An 18,925-nucleotide genomic window follows, 5' to 3' on the forward strand; every position below is an offset into this window, starting at 1 on the left:
AAAGCTGAGCACATCAAAATACTCGTCCAAGTCGTTGGCTCTTTGTTTTCGCGCTTGTCCATCCAGCAGATGAGAAAACAGAAGGAGGAACTTTCCAAAACCCAAAGAGATCCCCCTCCCTGGGGGCTGCTGTGTATGGGTACACAGGCTGTGCACTGCACAACTCCAGGAGGCCTGTGCCGCGTGGACAATGATGTGAATCACAGCCCCTTGTTTGTGCAACGTGGTGGGGCTGCTCTGATGCTGGGTGTTGCAGAAGGATGCAAGATGACTATCTTGACTCGTGTTTCTAATATGAGAGCTGGCGACCCACCAGCTCGATTTTGTAAGACCCCCGCAGCCAAACCCAGTGGCTGTCACTTCAAGGCCAGTACTGTTTCTCCTGGGATGGCTTCATGCACACGAAGAACGTCTCTCTCTCTCTCTCTCTCTCTCTCTCTCTCTTTCCCCTTCTAAAAAATACTTTCTCTGAGAACGTTTATTTTTATTTTTTAAAAGATTTTATTTATTTATTCATGAGAGAAACAGAGAGAGGCAGAGACACAGGCAGAGAGAGATGCAGGCTCCCTGCGGGGAACCCGATGCGGGACACGATCCGGGACCCCGAGGTCATGACCTGAGCCAAAGGCAGCTGCTCAACCGCTGAGCCACCCAGGTGCCCCCGTTTTTTTTTTTTTTAAAGACTTGTTCCAACTCATCCATATTCAAGAGAACTTCATGTCTTGTGCTCTAAACATCTAAACATGAAAAATTGAGCTACTAGAAAGATCTTGTTTACTCCCCTGAACATCCGCTATGGCTCCTCACTGACCTTCAGTGTCAATCTTGCCTTTATTCTTCTGAGCAGCCAGTGATTCCCCTCATCTTCAAATACAAGCTTAACCTCTTTCTCAAAAATACTATCAATTTTGTGTTTCAGATGGCCTTTGAAATGTCTTTACTTGTGAATGGAAGCCTGTCTCAGCTGGGAATCACAAAGTAGTTTCTGGAAGGGCAAGGGGTGAACCTTGCTTGCTGACTGGGATTGCTTGGCCTCGTGTATGCTAGAGAACTCCGGAGACCTTTGCATTAAGGAAGGCGTGCTGAGCTGCTTCAGCTCTGGCCAGCGCTCCTTTCATTTCCTCCTGCAACTGGATCTTCAGTAAATGGCAGAAACTGTCTTGCAAAATGCAATTCCACCGCACCCCCCCCCATCACCAAGGTTGCTCCGGGAACAGAAATCGAATACACTACTTTGCCTTCTTTGCCTCCCTTGGCTGCCTGGAAGCTCAGAGCCCTTCGGGGTTTCGAATGTTCGCTATTACCTTGGCTTTCTAATGTACTTCGTCCAAATCACTAGGTCTTTTGAATCCTGTGTTAGGAGGGTCAGTTTTATGATTTCTGTGCTTTTTCCCTTCCAGCTGCTCCAAATCCCTTTAGAAAGGGGAGTAGAATGAGCAAGCACATGAGTTGGAAGGATGCATTTCTAACTCCGAGCCTTTGCTTAGCCTTTTGCTAATCAGATCAATTAGGGAAACAAGAGACCAGGAGCCCTGGACCCTGCTTCCTGCTTATGGAAGTGGAGGAGGTGGCTGGGGGTAGAAACATGCGTTTTTTGTCCTTTTTCTTAACACATAGGACTCGGGGAACCTGGGGGGCTCAGTCGGTTGAGCATATGCCTTTGGCTCAGGTGCTGATCCTGGAGTCCTGGAATCAAACCCCTCATCGGGCTCCCTGCTCAGCGGGGAGCCTGCTTCTCCTTCTCCCTCTGCTGCTCCCTCTGCTTGTGCTCTCTCGTGCTCTGTCAAATAAATATAAAATCTTAAAACAAAAAACATAGGAATCATGGGGCAGAAAGCCACAGCAGTAAGCAGTGATGGTGTGTGCAGGAGTTCGGCCGGCAGGCTCGGGAGATCCGCTATCCCTGGGTTCAAACCCCAGCTGTGCCACATGCCACCTGTCAATCACGTTGCTTATTCTCTGTCCTTCCCTTATTCCTCTGTAAAATGGGGACAGCAATTCACCCTTCTTTGGCTTTTGTGAAGATAAACTGAGAAGATCAACGCAAACACTTCGCACAGCGCTTGGAGAACGCATAACAGGCGCTTAATCTATAGTATAGCCACATACGCTAAGTATAGTTTTATCGTTTTGTTTCCAGAAGAAAGCCAGACAACACTGTGTGACTGGCTCTCTTATTATTCATCATTCTGATAGTCGGCGCAATTAAAATTGCTCTCTTTTGTAAGAAGGTGTGGGGGTTCTGGAAAGAAAACCCTTTAGGAAAACCTTACTTCCCTCTTCACAAGTTTCCCAGTGTTTTTTCCTGAATTTTTATATCTGTAATGTAGCTGTAGGGAAACACTAGTTTAATAAGACTGTTAAAGGTTTGATTTGCATAGGGGGATCCTTAATTCAAGATAATTAGATGCTTTCTTGGGAGGTTCCCCCCCCAATTTAAAAATTAACCATATATGATCTCAAGACACATATCGATAAAATAACCAAGAGGTAAAACAGTCTTGTATTTCCTTCACTTTTAGAAAAACAAGTTTGCTGGAAGTTGCTCTACTCCAGAAAGCTAAAATAGTAAGTTCTGGTGCCTTCCCTTCTACAGACTGAATTCACCATGAGACCCAGACTTCCCATATTTTCATTTTCCCAAGTCGCAGAGAAAATGCACAACAAAAAAATGAAAATTCTTACCCAAACAATGACGATTCAGTAAATGCCTTTTTGTAGAAGACAATTAGAATACAAACACATTCCTAAAATAATTGCTATTTGGGGGGTGAAGCTAAACCTGCATATAATCAATCCAAATGGAAAGGAAAATTGCCAACCCCCAGTATCTGAAACAAAAATTGAAATGTAAACAATTCTACTGTCACTTGTTTTCTTAGGGATGCATTATTTATTTCACAATTGAGATTATATTTAATTCTCAAAGAGTACAAGGCCACGGAGGTGGGGGGGGTGGGGGGGGGATGAGCCAGGGCAGATCCATTAGGAGCAAGGAGCTGTTAACCTTCTGGATCTCTCTCTCCCCACCTCAACGCTGCTGCCAGGCTCTGTTGAGGCCACTGCAGAAGCACCTGCCTCACCGCCTCTATATTAAGGCAACATTTATACAGACTTATTCGATATGTTCTTTGTTTGGGTTCTTTTTTTTTTTTTTTTTCCCTTCAACAGTAAAAGCATATTCCCTCTCTGGAAGGATAATTAAATTTCTCTAGATGCATGCATGTCCCGAGCTGCAGGCCCAGGATAATTGGAGCCAGGCAGCTATTTGTCCTTTAATTTAAATGGGTCCTAAGGCTTAGAGGTAGACAAGGAAAATCAGCCGCCTGCAAGAGCCAAGCTGGCCACGGAAACGTGTGACTAGGGCGTGGCGTGATGACAAACAGAAGCACGGTCTTGATGAGAAAGGACAGTTGACATTTGGCCTCCATGGGGGATAAAATAGAGACCGCTGGGGCATGGCAGAGGGGACAACGCTATCCCCCAGAAAGGTGACAGCCTTGACTCGGGGGCACACAATTGTGGCCTGGTGCCAAAGCGGGACTGGCACTCCAGATCTTTGGATTTTTTTCAAGAGAATCCTAAATCTGGCTTTTCTAGGAGCTGCTCTGTGTTTTAAAAGTTAGCAACTCGTTCAAGTGACAGGCAATAACACAGCAACATCACTATGACAAGCAAAGAAAACAGAACTGCTAGGCACAGGTTTCTAATTGTGGCCTAAAATATGCAGCTCGCTTCAGGGTTGCATTTCTCCTTGAAATATAAACAGAGACAAATACCATTCTTTCAGAAACTTGCTGCTCAAAGAAATAACAAAAGAAAAAATGTTGTGCACTAAATGCAAGGTGGTATCCTGGATTGGATCCTGGAACAGGAGGAAAAAAAACACCCATAATGGTAAGGTATTTGAGAGAGAGAGAGAGAGAGAACAAGCATGTGTGGAGGCAGAGGGGCAGGAGGAGAGGGAGAGAGAATCTCAAACAGACACGGTGCGGAGCCCGATGCAGGGCTCGATCTCATGACCCTGAGGTCACGACCTGAGCTGAAATCAAGAGTCAGATGCTCGTCGGGCTGTGCCACCCAGATGTCCCAATACAGTTTGCTTTAAAAGAAGCTATATACAATGACATGTGTGAAACATGTTCAATCAGTTAATTCATAAAACACATACTGAACAAGCAGGTTGTCCGTGAACATCACCGCTTGTCTGTGTCGCAAGTAAGTAGGAAATAAGGGTGAAGACACAGCTGAGTTCACGTATGGGCAAAAGTAAAAATTCCAGAAAGAACAAGATATCTTAAGACAATTAGGTAAACCACTGTGGATGGGGCAGAGGATCTGTTAGGGGAAGTTTTAGGTGAAAAGTCTGAAAAAAATTGAGGGCGAGCTGCTATAGACCTGGGCGCCATATGCAGGCAGTAGACGGTGGCATGACTCATTTGTTTTCTCTGGACTTATTGTTTTGTTTTTCTTTTTTTGTCTGTTTTTTTTTTTTAAGTAGGCTCCACACCCAACCTGGGGCTTGAACTCACAAACCTGTGATCATGAGTTGCACGGTCTACCGACTGAGCCAGCCAGGCGCCCCAAAATGTCATTTTATGGTCACGGTAGGGCTGCTTTTTTCATCTGTGGTCTACCAGTTTCCTAGCTTGTGATTTTCAATTGTTTTGCCTTCACCAAGGCAATGAAATATAAGGTATGTACCGGTCAAGATGAAGTACAAATAAAGGACCAGAAGAAAAGGAACGATGTGAAATGCAAGCCAAGGCAGCGCACACAGGCGTGGCCAGCTAGTCCACGGATCAGCCTGGAGCCGGGTTTCTCGGCCTCAGCACTACTGGCGGTTTGGTCTGGATCTTTCTTTGTGGTGGGGCTGTCCTGTGAGCTGGGGGGGTGTTTAGCAGCCTCCCTGGTCTCTTCTCACTAGATGCCAGCAGTACCCCCCCCATTTATATAACAAACAGAAATGCCCCCAGACGTTTCCACATGTCTCCCAGGGAGGGGACGGGGCACTACGTTGGCCCTGCTTGAGAACCACTGGCAAAGAGTCAAGCGGGTTTATCTAAACCCGGGCTTATTCCGCAGGTATGCCCAGTGCTGCTGTTCGGGTTGTTAGAACTGGCAGGTGCCACCAAACCTTTCGAAACCAACGTCTTTGTTGGTGAGAAATGATTGAATATCAGCAATTTCATGAGTTTCAACCTGACATCGGTCCATGTCTACACTGACTGGTAAAGGGCAAAATAGCGACTGCTGGTAGTAGGAAAATGATCGAAGACCTTGCCTTCTAATGCAGACTTGTTAGTGGGAGCTAATTGCCATGTCGCTGAGCGTCATGATAACCAGTCATCGCAGCAGCTGTGTCCCGGTAGATTGTAGAGATGGTAAATATATTAACATCCCAGCTGGGGGGAGCGGCCGGAAAATGTTTTCATCAATCTGCTGTGGGTTCATCAGAAGCTGAGGAGAAAATCAGTGCCCAGAATAATGTCGGTGCCGTGAACATAGACTCTCTGCTGATTAGATAAGAAGTCAGCAGATCGGAGAGCTTATTGGCAGCTTCGAGGGCGGGCGATGGGATGGGGGGCAGCGCAGGGTAGGGTAGCTCCGGCCGGCGCTGGAGCGAGGGGCCCGGGTCTGCAGAGCCACAGCTCTCCGGTCCACACCATGCAGAGTGTTGTGGTGTGCACAGGCTCAGCCACCCGAGATCCGGGGCACCCAGCCTGGTGGTCCCTGGGCCACGGCACATCCAAAAATCAGGCACTGGGGCCCTATAACATCCATTTAAGGGGCCCGTCACTGGATGCGTTAGACGTGGTTCCTCGTGTTAAGTCATGGCTCAGACAGAGGCATCCCTTAGCTCTTCGTAGCTGAACAAACAAAAGATCACATCAACAGTTTCTAAAAAATGAGAAGTGATTTGGATTATTAGGACATCTGACGAGCAATATGCTACCACTTAGACTACTTGGTGAGTAGTTTGGGATTGGTGTAGTTTCATTAATTTAGCGTGTACAGGGAGCACATTTTTAATTTTACGTGTTGGTTTTTATATTAATTTTATTCCCACTGCAGCCATAAATATATTTATTTCACCGGTGGCTATCATCAGATGTCTAGAATCCCACTGGTTCCCGAATCCAAACTGAGGAGTGAGCAATTAAAGTCTGATTCGACATATAAGAAAAGTGGAACACAGAAACCACTTGCCCACCACTCGCCTTGGATGCCTTACTAGCCTCTAAACCTCAGTTTGCTCGTCTGTGATATGGGACCATGGCCCACAGGGTTGTGGGGACAATTGAATGAATGTCTCGGTGTGAAGGAGTGTGGCCTACAGGAGGGACTCAGTTTCCCTCCGGGGTTTCCGTTAATGAAGGAATTCACGAGCAACCTTCTTCGGTATTACACTGAGATGATGGATACCTAATGCTTTGTGCCTCACTCAGTTGGGGGGGGGGGGGCTTATTAAATATATTCTGTTGACTGAATTTAAAAGCACCTGGAATTTAAGGGTCTAGATATTCCAGGAGGAGTGTGTTCGAACGAAAATTCCTGATCTTGGCTACAGTCCTTCTCTTACCTATGATACTGTAACCTTGAAGGAGTGCCAGTGAGGTTAATAATTTACTAAGCATGGCTTTCTCCCCAAAGACACTTGAGCTAAGGCTTTTTCAAGCCTGAATAAGGTCACATTATTCTTCTCTTAAAAGATCAAGAAAAATCACATCATGCTTTTGAGGATCGATGGTAGATAGTTGTCATAAGTTGGCATTCAGAGAAATGAACATTTTTTGGTGAAAAACCTGTGCTTGTAAATCAGATTCTTATATATGATAAATTTTCGGAAAGTGCATTCTGAACTCTTTTGCCCCCTGTAGAGACCTAGGTTCCAGGAAAAAAAAAAATGTTTTCAAAAAATTATTCGTTTTCTTTGTAAAAAGGAAAAAGAAAAACAAAACCCAGACACTGGTTTTTTAAAATAAAGTGGTGTGGGGTTTTTTTTTTAAATAAACACGAAGAATCATTGATTTCAACATTTCCCTGCTACCTTTGCTAAATTCAATAGGTGGCCTAGACAGTTTCTTGTTAACTGGACACCGCCAAACCTGGGGAACAAAAGCACCTTAGCACGGGAGAACAGAGAGATGGGTTTACCATCACAGCCCTGATGACTTGAATGGCAGTGTTGGAACACAGGTGGCGGGGGAAAGAACCGAGTCAGGAGACAAAGGAGCCCAAGCGGAGCACTGCCGACCTGGGGGTTGTTCTCTTGGCCACGACCTGCTCCTCCAAGGAAAAGGGTGTCAGCGTTCTGGCAAAAGAGGCAAAGAGGTTGACACAATTCAGAATCTAAATGGACAAAACGCCAATGGTTGAACTGGAAAGATCTGGAGAGCTGTGTGCATGCGTGTGTGCATGCGTGTGTGCGTGCGTGTGTGTGTGTGTCCCTTATTATATAATGATCAGAGACATATTTCATTGAGTTATTTTTTAATTAAATATTTTATTTATTTATTCATGAGAGACACACAGAGAGAGGCAGAGACACAGGCAGAGGGAGAAGCAGGCTCCCTGAGGGGAACCCGAGGCAGGACTCGATCCCAGGACCCCGGGATCACGCCCTGAGCTGAAGGCAGACACTCAGCCACTGAGCCACCCAGGCATCCCTCATTGAGGTCTTTGTCATCTAAGAAGTTTCTAGGGGTCACTTCATATGAATTCCCATTTGATCATGGGAGGATTTATGAGAGTGGCTGTGTCTGCACAGACCAGAGGGAAGTGGATCTTCTGGAAGCTGCCAAACGTTGAAGGGACTTTTGGTTGCTGTCTAGATTGATCATGTCAATTGCAAAATAATCACATTTTCGTCTATCCATGTGTTGTGTCCTCTCTGAATGCACATTGAAGGAATATTGTTTGGAGAACATCTCTCATTTTTTTTAAAGATTTTATTTATCTATTCATGAGAGACACAGAAAGAAAGGCAGAGACACAGGCAGAGGGAGAAGCAGGCTCCATGCAGGGAGTCCAATATGGAACTCGATCCCAGGACCCCGGGATCACGGCCTAAGCCGAAGGCAGACATTCAACCACTGAGCCCCCCAGGCATCCCAAACATTTCTCATTTTTAAGTTCTTCACTGCATGTCTTCTTTATTTCCAAAAAAAGAAAAGAAGGAAAAAATGGTGCGAATCTGCCAAGCAATGTGCTAGATGAGGAGCTGGCAAGCCACTTATGGCCAAATGCTTCTGTACAGCCTTTGAGCTAAGAATGGGTTTTACATTTTTAAGTGGTTGGAGGCCAAAAAAAAAAAAAAAAAAAAGATCCCACCCAAAAGAATAATATTTCATGACACATTAAATAAAACGACAGTTACACTGCAGCGCCCATAAATAAAATTTTATGGAAACACAGCCATGTGCATCAGCTTCCCTGTGTGGCTGCTTTTGTGCTGCGATAGGTACCCTACAGCTGACAAAGCTGAGACTATTCACTCTCTGGACTCTGAGGATAAAACTGTGACCAAGACTGACCCAGTTTCTGACCTGCTGCTACTTAGAGACTAGTCACTAATGGAACAGGGAAGCAAAGTGCGCATAAAAGCAACAAAATGATAATTACAGATCAAGATAAACGCTATGACGGCAGTTGACGCAGGGAGCAATGAGAAAAAGAGAAACTGGAGTGGGGGTGGGAGAGGAAGGAGACTTGTGGTTTGAGTGGAGGTTAAAGAAATGACATTTATAAGCTGAGACCAAGAGATCAAAGGAGCCGAGCCTGTGATGGAGGAGCCGGTGGGAAGAGCTCTGTGAGAGAGGAAGGCACATATGCAAAGGTCCTGTGGCCAGAAGATTCGTATATGTTTTATGAATCTTACGTGAAGCTGGCAGAAGAGACACGGCCCAATTCCAAGTAGCATGGGAAGCCATAGATGGGTTTTGTTTTGTTTTGTTTTTTAAGATTTTATTGATTTATTCATGAGAGACACAGAGACAGAGGCAGAGACAGAGGGAGAAGCAGGCTCCATGCAGGGAGCCCAATGTGGGATTCAATCTCCGGACCCGGGATCACACCCTGAGCTGAAGGAAGATGCTCAACCACTGAGCCACCCAGGCGTCCCATCACAGATGGGACACGTCATTAAGACACACAGACGACACGTCATTAAGATGGGTTTTAAGCAAGAGGGTGACATGATACAATTGGCTTTGATTTTAAAAAAACATTCTGATTGCTGTGTGGAAAGGGGCTGGAGGAGGCTGAGGTAGGAAAATACTGTGGGGGAGGTTCATGCTGGGGCTGCCCGGCGGCCGTGGACACATAGAGAAGCGAACAGGCTTGGATCGAGACTCTGCAAACAGAACCAACAGTCTCAGCACGCAAGAAGCAGTGGGAAAGTCAGGATCAAGGATGAGTCACATATTTTTGACTCGGGCAACTGGATGGTTAGTGGTGCTACGTAATGAGGGAAGAATGGGTTGTTGGGAGGAAAAACGTCAAGTCAGAAAATGAATGAGAAAAGTGTGTGTGTGTGCATGCGTGTGTGTGCGCACACGCAGTGGAATATTATTCAGCCGTGAGAAGGAAGGAAATGCTGCTGTTCTCAACAGCTTAGATGGACCTTGAGGACATTATGCTAAGTGAAATAAGCCAGATTGAGAAAGACAAACACTGCATGATTTCATTTATATGTGGAATCTAAAGAAGCCAGAGGAACACCTGGCTGGCTCAGCCGATGGGGCATGCGACTCTTGGTCTCAGGGTTGCGAGTTCAAGCCCCACACTGGATAAAGAGATTACTAAAAATAAATAAATTAAATTTTTTTAAAAAAGCCAAGCTCAGAACAACACAGAGTAGAGTGGTGGTTACCAGAAGCCATGGGGTGGGGAAAGCAGGGACATGTTGGTCAAAGGGTACAAACTTCCGGTTATAAGATTAACCTGCTCTGGGGAATCTCATGGACAGCCTGGTGATTATAGTTAATAATAGTGTATTATATACTTGAAAGTCTCAAAGAGGGTAGATCTTAACTGTTCTTACCACGAAACAGAAATGGTAATTACGTGACATGATAGAGGTGTTAGCGAATGCCACGGTCGTCATCATTCTGCGATACGTAAGTGTATCAGATCGGCACTTCGCACACCTCGAACGTACATAAGTATACGTCAGTTATATCTCGGTAACGCTGGAGGAGCAAAGGAATTCTCACTGGAGAGGCCTGGCTTCTTCTGTAAAGGACCAAATTGTAAATATTTAGACTTTACGGCCCCATGATTTCTGCCCCCGCTCCTCAACTCTGTTCTCGTGGTGCAGAGCAGCCGTGGGCAAGGTTATGATAAGTGTGTGAATGTCTAAAACTTGATTTACAAGACAGGTTGTGAACAAGCTTTGGGGGGCACCTGGGTGGCTCAGTGGTTGAGCACCTGCCTTCGGCTCAGTCCGCAGGGAGCCTGCTTCTCCCTCTACCTGGGTCTCTGCGTCTCTCTCTGTGTCTCTCATAGATAAATAAATAACATCTTTAAAAAGAAAGCACAACAAGATTTGGCTTTGGTTTGCCAAGGCCTGTTGTAGAGTTGGGTGTTCAAGTTCCAGCCCTGGAGAGAGAGAGATCGGAGCTGGAGATATAAACATCTAAGTCATTAGGATTCAGTCAGGAGCCTAGTTGATGGTAAGGAGAGCTTATAAAAAGAAGACAGGAGAGCCCTGGATCATGCTTTTGGAGCTACTCCAACAACATTCCAAAAAAATGTTGGGTGGGTGGGATAATCTCTACCGAAATTGGGTTACTGGGATTATCTGGGAGCAGGAAACCTATGACAAGGGAGTAGTACCCTTTTTCTACACCCCATTGATCCCAGGTGGACGGCTGTCTTCAACTGCTCCCACTTACATAACGGAGTGAATGAAGTAAGAGGCCGTAGTAAAAGCTGCCTGGCTCCCCTACGTAGCTGTGTGACCTTGGGAAAGTTACCTAACCCCTCTGTTCCTTAGTTTCTCTACCTGTGAAATGGGGGTGAGAATAATAAAACTGACTGTATAGGGTCGCTGTGAAGGTGTGCCGTGTGTATACAGCTCCAATACCATTCTTCTTTCTCTCACTGGCTACCTTACTCTAGAAAGGAAACTTAGTGACCCCCACTTCATTTAGATCCTCTACTTCTCCGTCAGTTTGGCTCGCCCTAAAATGAAGCTCAGCTTAACTTCACCGACTCTGTTGCTCCCCTCATCAGGACATTACCCCACCTTGCCGCAACAAAGCAAATGGTGCATCCCATCTAAAAACCTTGTAGCTCCATTGCTGTAAAACCTCCCCATGCCCCCATCTACACCCTGGATGGGCGTTCCCTACCTTTGACTCCTCTGCTTCAATTATGTATGCTGTCTCTAGCTCATGGAGGTCACCAAGGTCTTTATCTTTGATCTAATTTCCAGAAGTCACTGATCCGACCTACATGAAAAGGACATTCCCCTGGACAGCATCAGATGATATGTAATCACCCAAGAAATCAGTTAAGTCCATCTTCACCTTGCCTCTCAAGAAAGCTAACTCTTTCATGGCCAATTTTCAGGGAAAGGAGTTAGTTTCATATCCATCTTCATTGGGTTTGAGTGAGGTTTACTTCTCTCGATTTTGTTCCGGTTTTCATTTAACCGAGTATCATGGTAGACTCATTGATTTGAACATATTTGGTACATATCAGGCAATTATCATTCCATGAATTCTTGATGTTCCCACCGTCCTACGTTGGGTCAGTAGCAACTGCTCCAAGTTGGTTTCTTTATCCTCTGGACACAGTCCTCCTTGTCTTTGATATATAGCTGAGGCAAGGAATCCTGGCTCACCTTGTCCCTTCCCTGCCCCAGACCTTGGACCTACCAAATCCACAAGAATCTCTAGTTCCTTTTAGTGGGAGGCACCACTAACTCCTTTCTCTGAAAATACATAAATGAAGGGAAGAAAATGAAGCTTTTCCCTTGCTTTTCCGATACAAACCATGTTTGGAGGGTAACGAAGTAGTCCCAGAAGATGAACGGAAGCTCTTCTGTGTTTTGTTTTTTGTTTTTGTCTTTTTAAGCCCTTCTTTACTGAGGAATTCCAGCTAGTGTTTGGAGACAGGATGGGATCGTGGAACTAGAAACCTAGCACTTGGCAGAGTAGAAAGCCTAATTATGGAGAAATCAGGCTGTCACCACCTTAAACTGGTGATCGATCTCAGGATCATGGATACCAGAACAATGACATGTTAATACATTGGATGTGATCGTGGTGTTGGAATCATGAAGAGAAATGTCCTTATCTTTTCTTTTTTCTTCAACTGCTCTTACTGCAGTATCATTTCTGTACCATTCAATGCAGCCACTTAAAGCGCAAAATTCAATGGCTTTAGTATATTCACAGAGTTGGGCAATCCTTCTCCACAATCAACTTTACAATTTTAGAATATTTTCGTTACCCCCAAGAGAAACCCCACCCCCCTTAACCACCACCCTCCCCCAATGCCTCCATCCCCCAGCCCCTGGCAGCACCTCATTTACTTTCCGTCTCTAGACTTGCCTATTCTGATCATGGAATCAAGCAATATGTGGTCCTCCGTGGTAACTGGCTTCTTTCACTTAGCGTACTATTTATTTTTTTATTTTTATTTTTATTTTTATTCTTTTAGGGAAGGACAGCAAGAGTCCATTAGCGTACTATTTTTAAGGTTCACCTGTGTCATGACATGTATCAGAACTTCATTCCTTTTTTATGGCTGCGTAATAGTCTATTGTGTGGAGGGATCACATTTTGTTTAGCTAACTCATCAGGTCGTGGACATCTGGGTTGTTTTTATCTTTTAACTATTGTGAATAGTACCGCTATGAACATTCACGTCAACTATTCGGGCACCTGTTTTCGGTTGCTGGCTATACACCTAAGAGTGAAATTGCTGGGTCATATGGCAATTCTGTGTTTAACTGTTTGAGGAACTGCCAGACTGTTTTCCAAAGCAGTGGCGCAATTTTAAATTCCCACCACATTCTCACCAACACGCGTCTTATGTGTCTTTTTGATTAGAGTCATCCTGTTGGATATGAAGTGGTATCTCACTGTGGTTTTCTTTTGCTCTTCCCCGATGGCTAACGATGCTGATCGTCTTTTCTTGTGTTTATTCGCCCTTTGTATACCTTCTTTGAGGAAATACCTATTCAGGCCCTTTGCTTATTTTTCTTTTTCTTTTCTTTCTTCTTCTTTTTTTTTTTTCATTTTTAAATGTACTTTGTTGGTGTTGTTGGGTTTTGGTTTTTGTTTTTGTTTTTTTTTTTTGTTTTTAAGTTTTTTGTTGTTTTGTTTTTTGTTTTTTTTTTTGTTTTTAAATGGTTTTTGTTTTTTTTTTTGTTTTTAAATGTTTTTTTTTTCATCTTTAAATGTTGGTGTTGTTGGGTTGTTGGGTTGTTGGTGTTGTTGGGTTTTGTTTTTTGTTTTTTGTTTTTGTTTTTTCGTTTTGTTTTGTTTTTTTAAAGAGTAGTTTTGGGTTCATAGCAAAATTGAGTGGAAAGTACAGAGAGTTCCCATCCATACCCCCCCGCCACCCGCCCAGCCTCCACACACAGCTCAGCCTCCCTGACCATCAGCATCCTGTCCCAGGGCAGTACATTTGTTACAAATGATGAGCCGACCACAACACGTCATTATCAACCCAGATCCATAGTTTACATTAGGGTTCACTCTTAGCGTACACTCTCCGGGTTTGGACAAATGTATAATGACATGTATCCACCATTATCGTATTCTACAGGATAGTTTCACTGATTATCTGTCTCTTCATCCCTCCCTCCCCACAAGCCCTGGCAACCATTGATCCCCCCTTTTTTTTTTCTGTTACTGTTTTCTTAGTCTTGCCTTTTCCAGAATATCACATGCTTAAAGTTATACACTTATGTAGCCTTTCCACGTTGGCTTCTCTTACTCAGTTGATATACATTTGAGGTTCCTGTGTATCTTTTAATGGCTTAATAGCACATTTTGTTTCAGCAGTAAATAATACTCCGTTGTCTGGATGTATCACTGTTTATCCATTCACCCGCTGAAAAACATATCTGTTGCTTACAAGTTTTGGCAGTTATGGATAAAGCTGCTATGAACACCCATGTACATTGGGCAGCCCAGGTGGCCTAGTGGTTTAGTGCTGCCTTCAGCCCAGGGCGTGATCCTTGGGACCTGGAATCGAGTCCCATGTCTGGCTCCCTGCATGAAGCCTGCTTCTCCCTTTGCCTCTCTCTCTCTCATGAATAAATAAATAAAAGTCTTTAAAAATAAAAAAGAACATCCGTGTGCAGATTCCTTTGCTTGTTTTTAAAATTATTTGTCTTTCAGTGGGTTGTGGCCATTTTTATACATTCTACATACAGTTCCCTTATCAGATAGATTAGGTGCAAACATTTTGAGTTGTCCTCACTTTCTTGATGGTATCCTTTGAAACACAAAAGTTTAAAATTTTGATTTTTTAAATCTATCTAATTTATCTACTTCTATTGTTGCTGATGCTTGTGCTCTTGGTGTCATATTAAAGAGGTTATTGCCTAACCAGGGTCATAAAGAGCTCTACCTATGTTTTCTACTGAGAATTTCTTTTTTCTTTTTTTAAGATTTTATTTATTTATTTGAGAGAGCACAAGCAGGGAGAGTGGGAGGCAGAGGGAGCAGGAGAAGCAGGCTTTCTACTGAGCAGGGAACCTGACCTGGGACTCGATACCAGGACCCCAGGATTATGACCTGAGCCGAAATCAAGAGCCAAGGACTTAACTGATTGAGCCACTCAGGCTTCCAAGATCTGGCAAAATTTTGATAGCTGCTAGATCTAGGTGATGGGTTTATGGATATTAATTCTACTCTTCTTTATTAACAATTTTTTTTCTTTAAATGATAGAAAGTAAAAGGAAATGATATAGAAATAAAAATCACAAAAAAATTGGTTATAAGTGATAATGTCAGTAATACAGGAATAAGCTTGTATTTATTTTATTTTATTTTTTTGCTTGTATTTATTTTAACTTGCATTTTAAACTAAATTATTTATAAACTCTTGCAGTTTACAACCAGCTATAAATTATTTGCCACACTCCTAAAAAAAACACACAATAGAATGGATACATCAAGGTGTCTTAGCACTGCTCTTAGGAACCAGTGTTCTAGAACTCCCACTCTCATAGCAACTGCTAGCCACATGTGGCTGTTGAGCCCTTGAAATATAGTGAGTCCAAATTGAGATGTGCTATAGGTGTAGAGTATGTGTATAGGTGTAGAGTATACACTGGAAAGACGGCCTGGGAACAAAAAAATAATACAAAATATCCCTTTAATTAATTTATATTGATTACGTGTAGGAGTGATAACATTTGGGACATATTAGGTTAAATAAAAGTGTGTCATTAAAATAACATCACTGGTTTCTTTTTACTCTTTTTAAAATATGGCTACGAAAAGGTGTAGACTACATATGTGGCTTGCATTATACTTCTTTTGCACATCACTGTTCTGGAGAGAGAAGAACTGAGTTAGAAGGCCTGCATTCTGATTCCCTTGCTGCCTTTTATTAGCCATCTCACTTTGGGCCATTTCTTCCATTTCTCAGCCCTGAGATTGTTGAGAATAAATTCATTCTGCAAATATTGAGAGCTCTTACCATCTACAAAGATCTTTGCTAAGAGTTGTGGGGGATGCACGATGTGAAACTATTCACCAACTCAAATCAATATTTTCTCCTATCAGCCCTATTGATGAGTTGGTGAAGGCAGAAGCCAACAATGGAAATATCTTTTTTTTTTAAGATTTTATTTATTTATTCATGATAGTCACACACAGAGAGAGAGAGAGAGAGAGAGAGAGAGAGAGGCAGAGAGAGAAGCAGGCTCCATGCACCGGGAGCCCGACGTGGGATTCGATCCCGGGTCTCCAGGATCGCACCCTGGGCCAAAGGCAGGTGCTAACCCGCTGCGCCACCCGGGGATCTCCCTGGAAATATCTTATTTTTATTTTCTCCACAAACATTTTATCTCAAAATAATGAATATTTTATATCATGTCCAAAATCTGAGATCCCATATATACATGGCATACGTTCTCTTCACTTGAGTCTTGAGTCTTTGTACATGTGTTCCATTTTCCTGGAGGCTCTCTCAACTCTACATTCTGTCCAAGAAGTACACCGTGGTAGACGGTTGGTGGACTAGTGGACCTAGTAGTGATGCCCGTATACTGTCCCGTACCATACTGATACTGGTTTTGCCACATAACTTGCTTTGGCCAGTGGGACATTAGCAAATGTGATAATACTAGAGGCTTGATCGGTATTTGCTCATTGAGGCTTATCTTCTTGGAACACTCCTTCTTGGAACCCTGCGGCCATTCTGGGAGGAAGTCCAAAGAGCCCTAAGGAAAACCCCACATGGAGGAACGGGACAGAGGTTCGTTCAGACAAGTGGTTCTCAAGCGGGTGTGATTTTACTCTTTAGGGGACATTTGGCAATGTCTGCAGAGACTACAGCACCAGCGCAGAGAATTACCCAGCCCAAATGTTCATAGTGCCAAGGTTGAGAAATCTGCTCTAGACCAAGGTTTTGTCACAACAACCTGGATTCTTTGGGTCAAAGTAAAGGGCTTTGGAGAGAAAGTGTTCACACTTAAATGAAATCACCTACAGCTGCTCTTTTAATCCTGCACTTGTGCCAGTGCCAGCTCTCTGGGCATCTGCTACTCATGGTGATCTTAGACGATCCCAGTGGTACTTTTCTCCTTGTTTACCCGCAGCATTTAAGCCTAGTAACTCATCAGAGTGTTGAGCCAATGACCATCTTGTTAGTTGCCCCAACCTAGATATTGCTTCTCCCTGGTAGTATTGAGGTCATGGTTTGTGAGAACTCAACCCTAGCTTCCAAATCCTGGCCCATTAACATACTCAGGGACCAGGCGCTTTAACTTCTACTGTATAATAGAGTCCGTCAGTTTTGTTACCAAAGAACCATGGCTCTGCCATGCTAAGGAGAAGCAACTTTCCCACTAAAAAGAACATGTATATGGCTTGTCTATGAGAAAAATTTTAAGGACATAAAAATTACAGTAATATTGTTAGTAGAAAATTTTATTAGGAGAATTTAAAAATAATTACATTAGCAGACTCATTCAATAATTTTAGACATATGGTTGAGTATCAGTATAAATCTCATTGCTATGGTAATTAACTGTAAAACACATAGATAATAAATCATTGCAAGTAGGGTTGGATTTTTTTTTCTTTTTTAATAATAGAGCACATACACGTCTCCAGGAAGAATGAAAAAGGGGCAGAAACGCTGCCAGAATTGGTGCTCTGGACAGCTTTTTGGTAAGCGGGCCGATTCAGTTTAAAGAAACACTTGGTGTGCTAGGTAATCAAATTTGAAAAGTGCATGGACCTGGATGAAAAATCTGAATTGCATGAATAATCCCAGAAATCACCCAAATCCAAATAATATGAAGTCAGGTTACAGTGGGCTACAACTGACCTGCAAGTGGCCTTCTGTGTGGATGGCCGGCCAATTCTTGGCAACTTTAGGAAAAGCCCAGCCATTTATCTGACCTATTTAATCTGCTGTCATTGAGAAGCATTAAATTGGCCAGCATCACTAACACGCTGGTCCTCCGTTCCCACGTAATACATTCCTTTCCCCTACATTTGATTTGTGCACAAGGGTTGGCTCTAGGACTGCATTTGCTTGAGAAAACCTTTTTTTTTTTTTTTTTTTGCTCTGGCCTGCCCGGAGAGAGGGGAAGGCAGCCCGCTGCAGGGGTATGGAGAGCTGTGACTGGGGACCATCTGGTGGGAGTTGGGGCGCTGGGGGTGAGGTCCCTAGGGTCAGGCGTTTGAGAACCCAAAAGGCAGGAAGTTGCAAAGCTGGCCGGATGGGTACCTACAAATGAGGAATATGGAGGAGGCTTGGTTTGATCCAATTTACCGTCATTAAGGAGAGCAACCTTGCCCCTCCATCTGTGGTCAGGGCTCAGATGGCCACTGGCATCCTGGCTTTTTCAAGGACAAAGGGTAATCCTGTAGTTCAGGCATCAGATAATTTTGACTCAAGACTAGATAATAAATAATTTAGGCTTTGTGGGCTACAAAGCAAAATGGAGAGATTATTATGTAGGTACTTCCATAACGAGAGAAAACACATGTTTGCAACATTTTTATTGACAAAACATAATAATTTGGTACAACTTTTTGCAGTACACAGCCACTAATGAGAGGAAAGGGTTTTGGGGTTTTTGTGTTTGTTTTTTGAAGGGGATTTTTTTTTTCTCAATTGGGTTGCGAACGTCGTACAGCTGTGATCACGCAGATTGCGAAGGTTCTTGTGTCAAAGCAATGCTTAGCTCTCCGGTAGGAACAGGCAGCGCCGGGCACCTGGCCCGCGGGCCGCAGTTTTGCAGCCCCCCGTAGCTGCACACCGGTCGTCTGCAATGGGTTTGGGGTATTCCGGGTCGAGGGGTCGCTTGCGGTTGCCGGGCACGTCGGTCGCCTCCTCCTGCACCCTCCCTCGGTGTCCAATTAGTCCGGCACCTCCAGGCAGGGCAGAAAGGTCAAGAACGGGGTCAAGTGCTCCCGGTCTGCCGCCCGTCCTACCGCAGCTCCGCCCCCTCTAGCTCCGCCCCGCTCCCGTCCCGCCGCGGCGCTTTCCCGCTCCTCCGCCCCGCCCCTCGAGCCCCGCCCCGACTCCGCCCCCTCCAGCCCCGCCCCTCTCCGGTCCCGCCGCGGCGCTTTCCCGCTCCTCCGCCCCGCCCCTCCAGCCCCGCCCCGACTCCGCCCCCTCCAGCCCCGCCCCGACTCCGCCCCCTCCAGCCCCGCCCCTCTTCGGTCCCGCCGCGGCGCCTTCCCGCTCCTGCGCCCCGCCCCTCGAGTCCCGC

This window comes from Canis lupus, chromosome X, assembly GCF_011100685.1.
Source record: "Canis lupus familiaris isolate Mischka breed German Shepherd chromosome X, alternate assembly UU_Cfam_GSD_1.0, whole genome shotgun sequence".
NCBI classification, from domain to species: domain Eukaryota; kingdom Metazoa; phylum Chordata; class Mammalia; order Carnivora; family Canidae; genus Canis; species Canis lupus.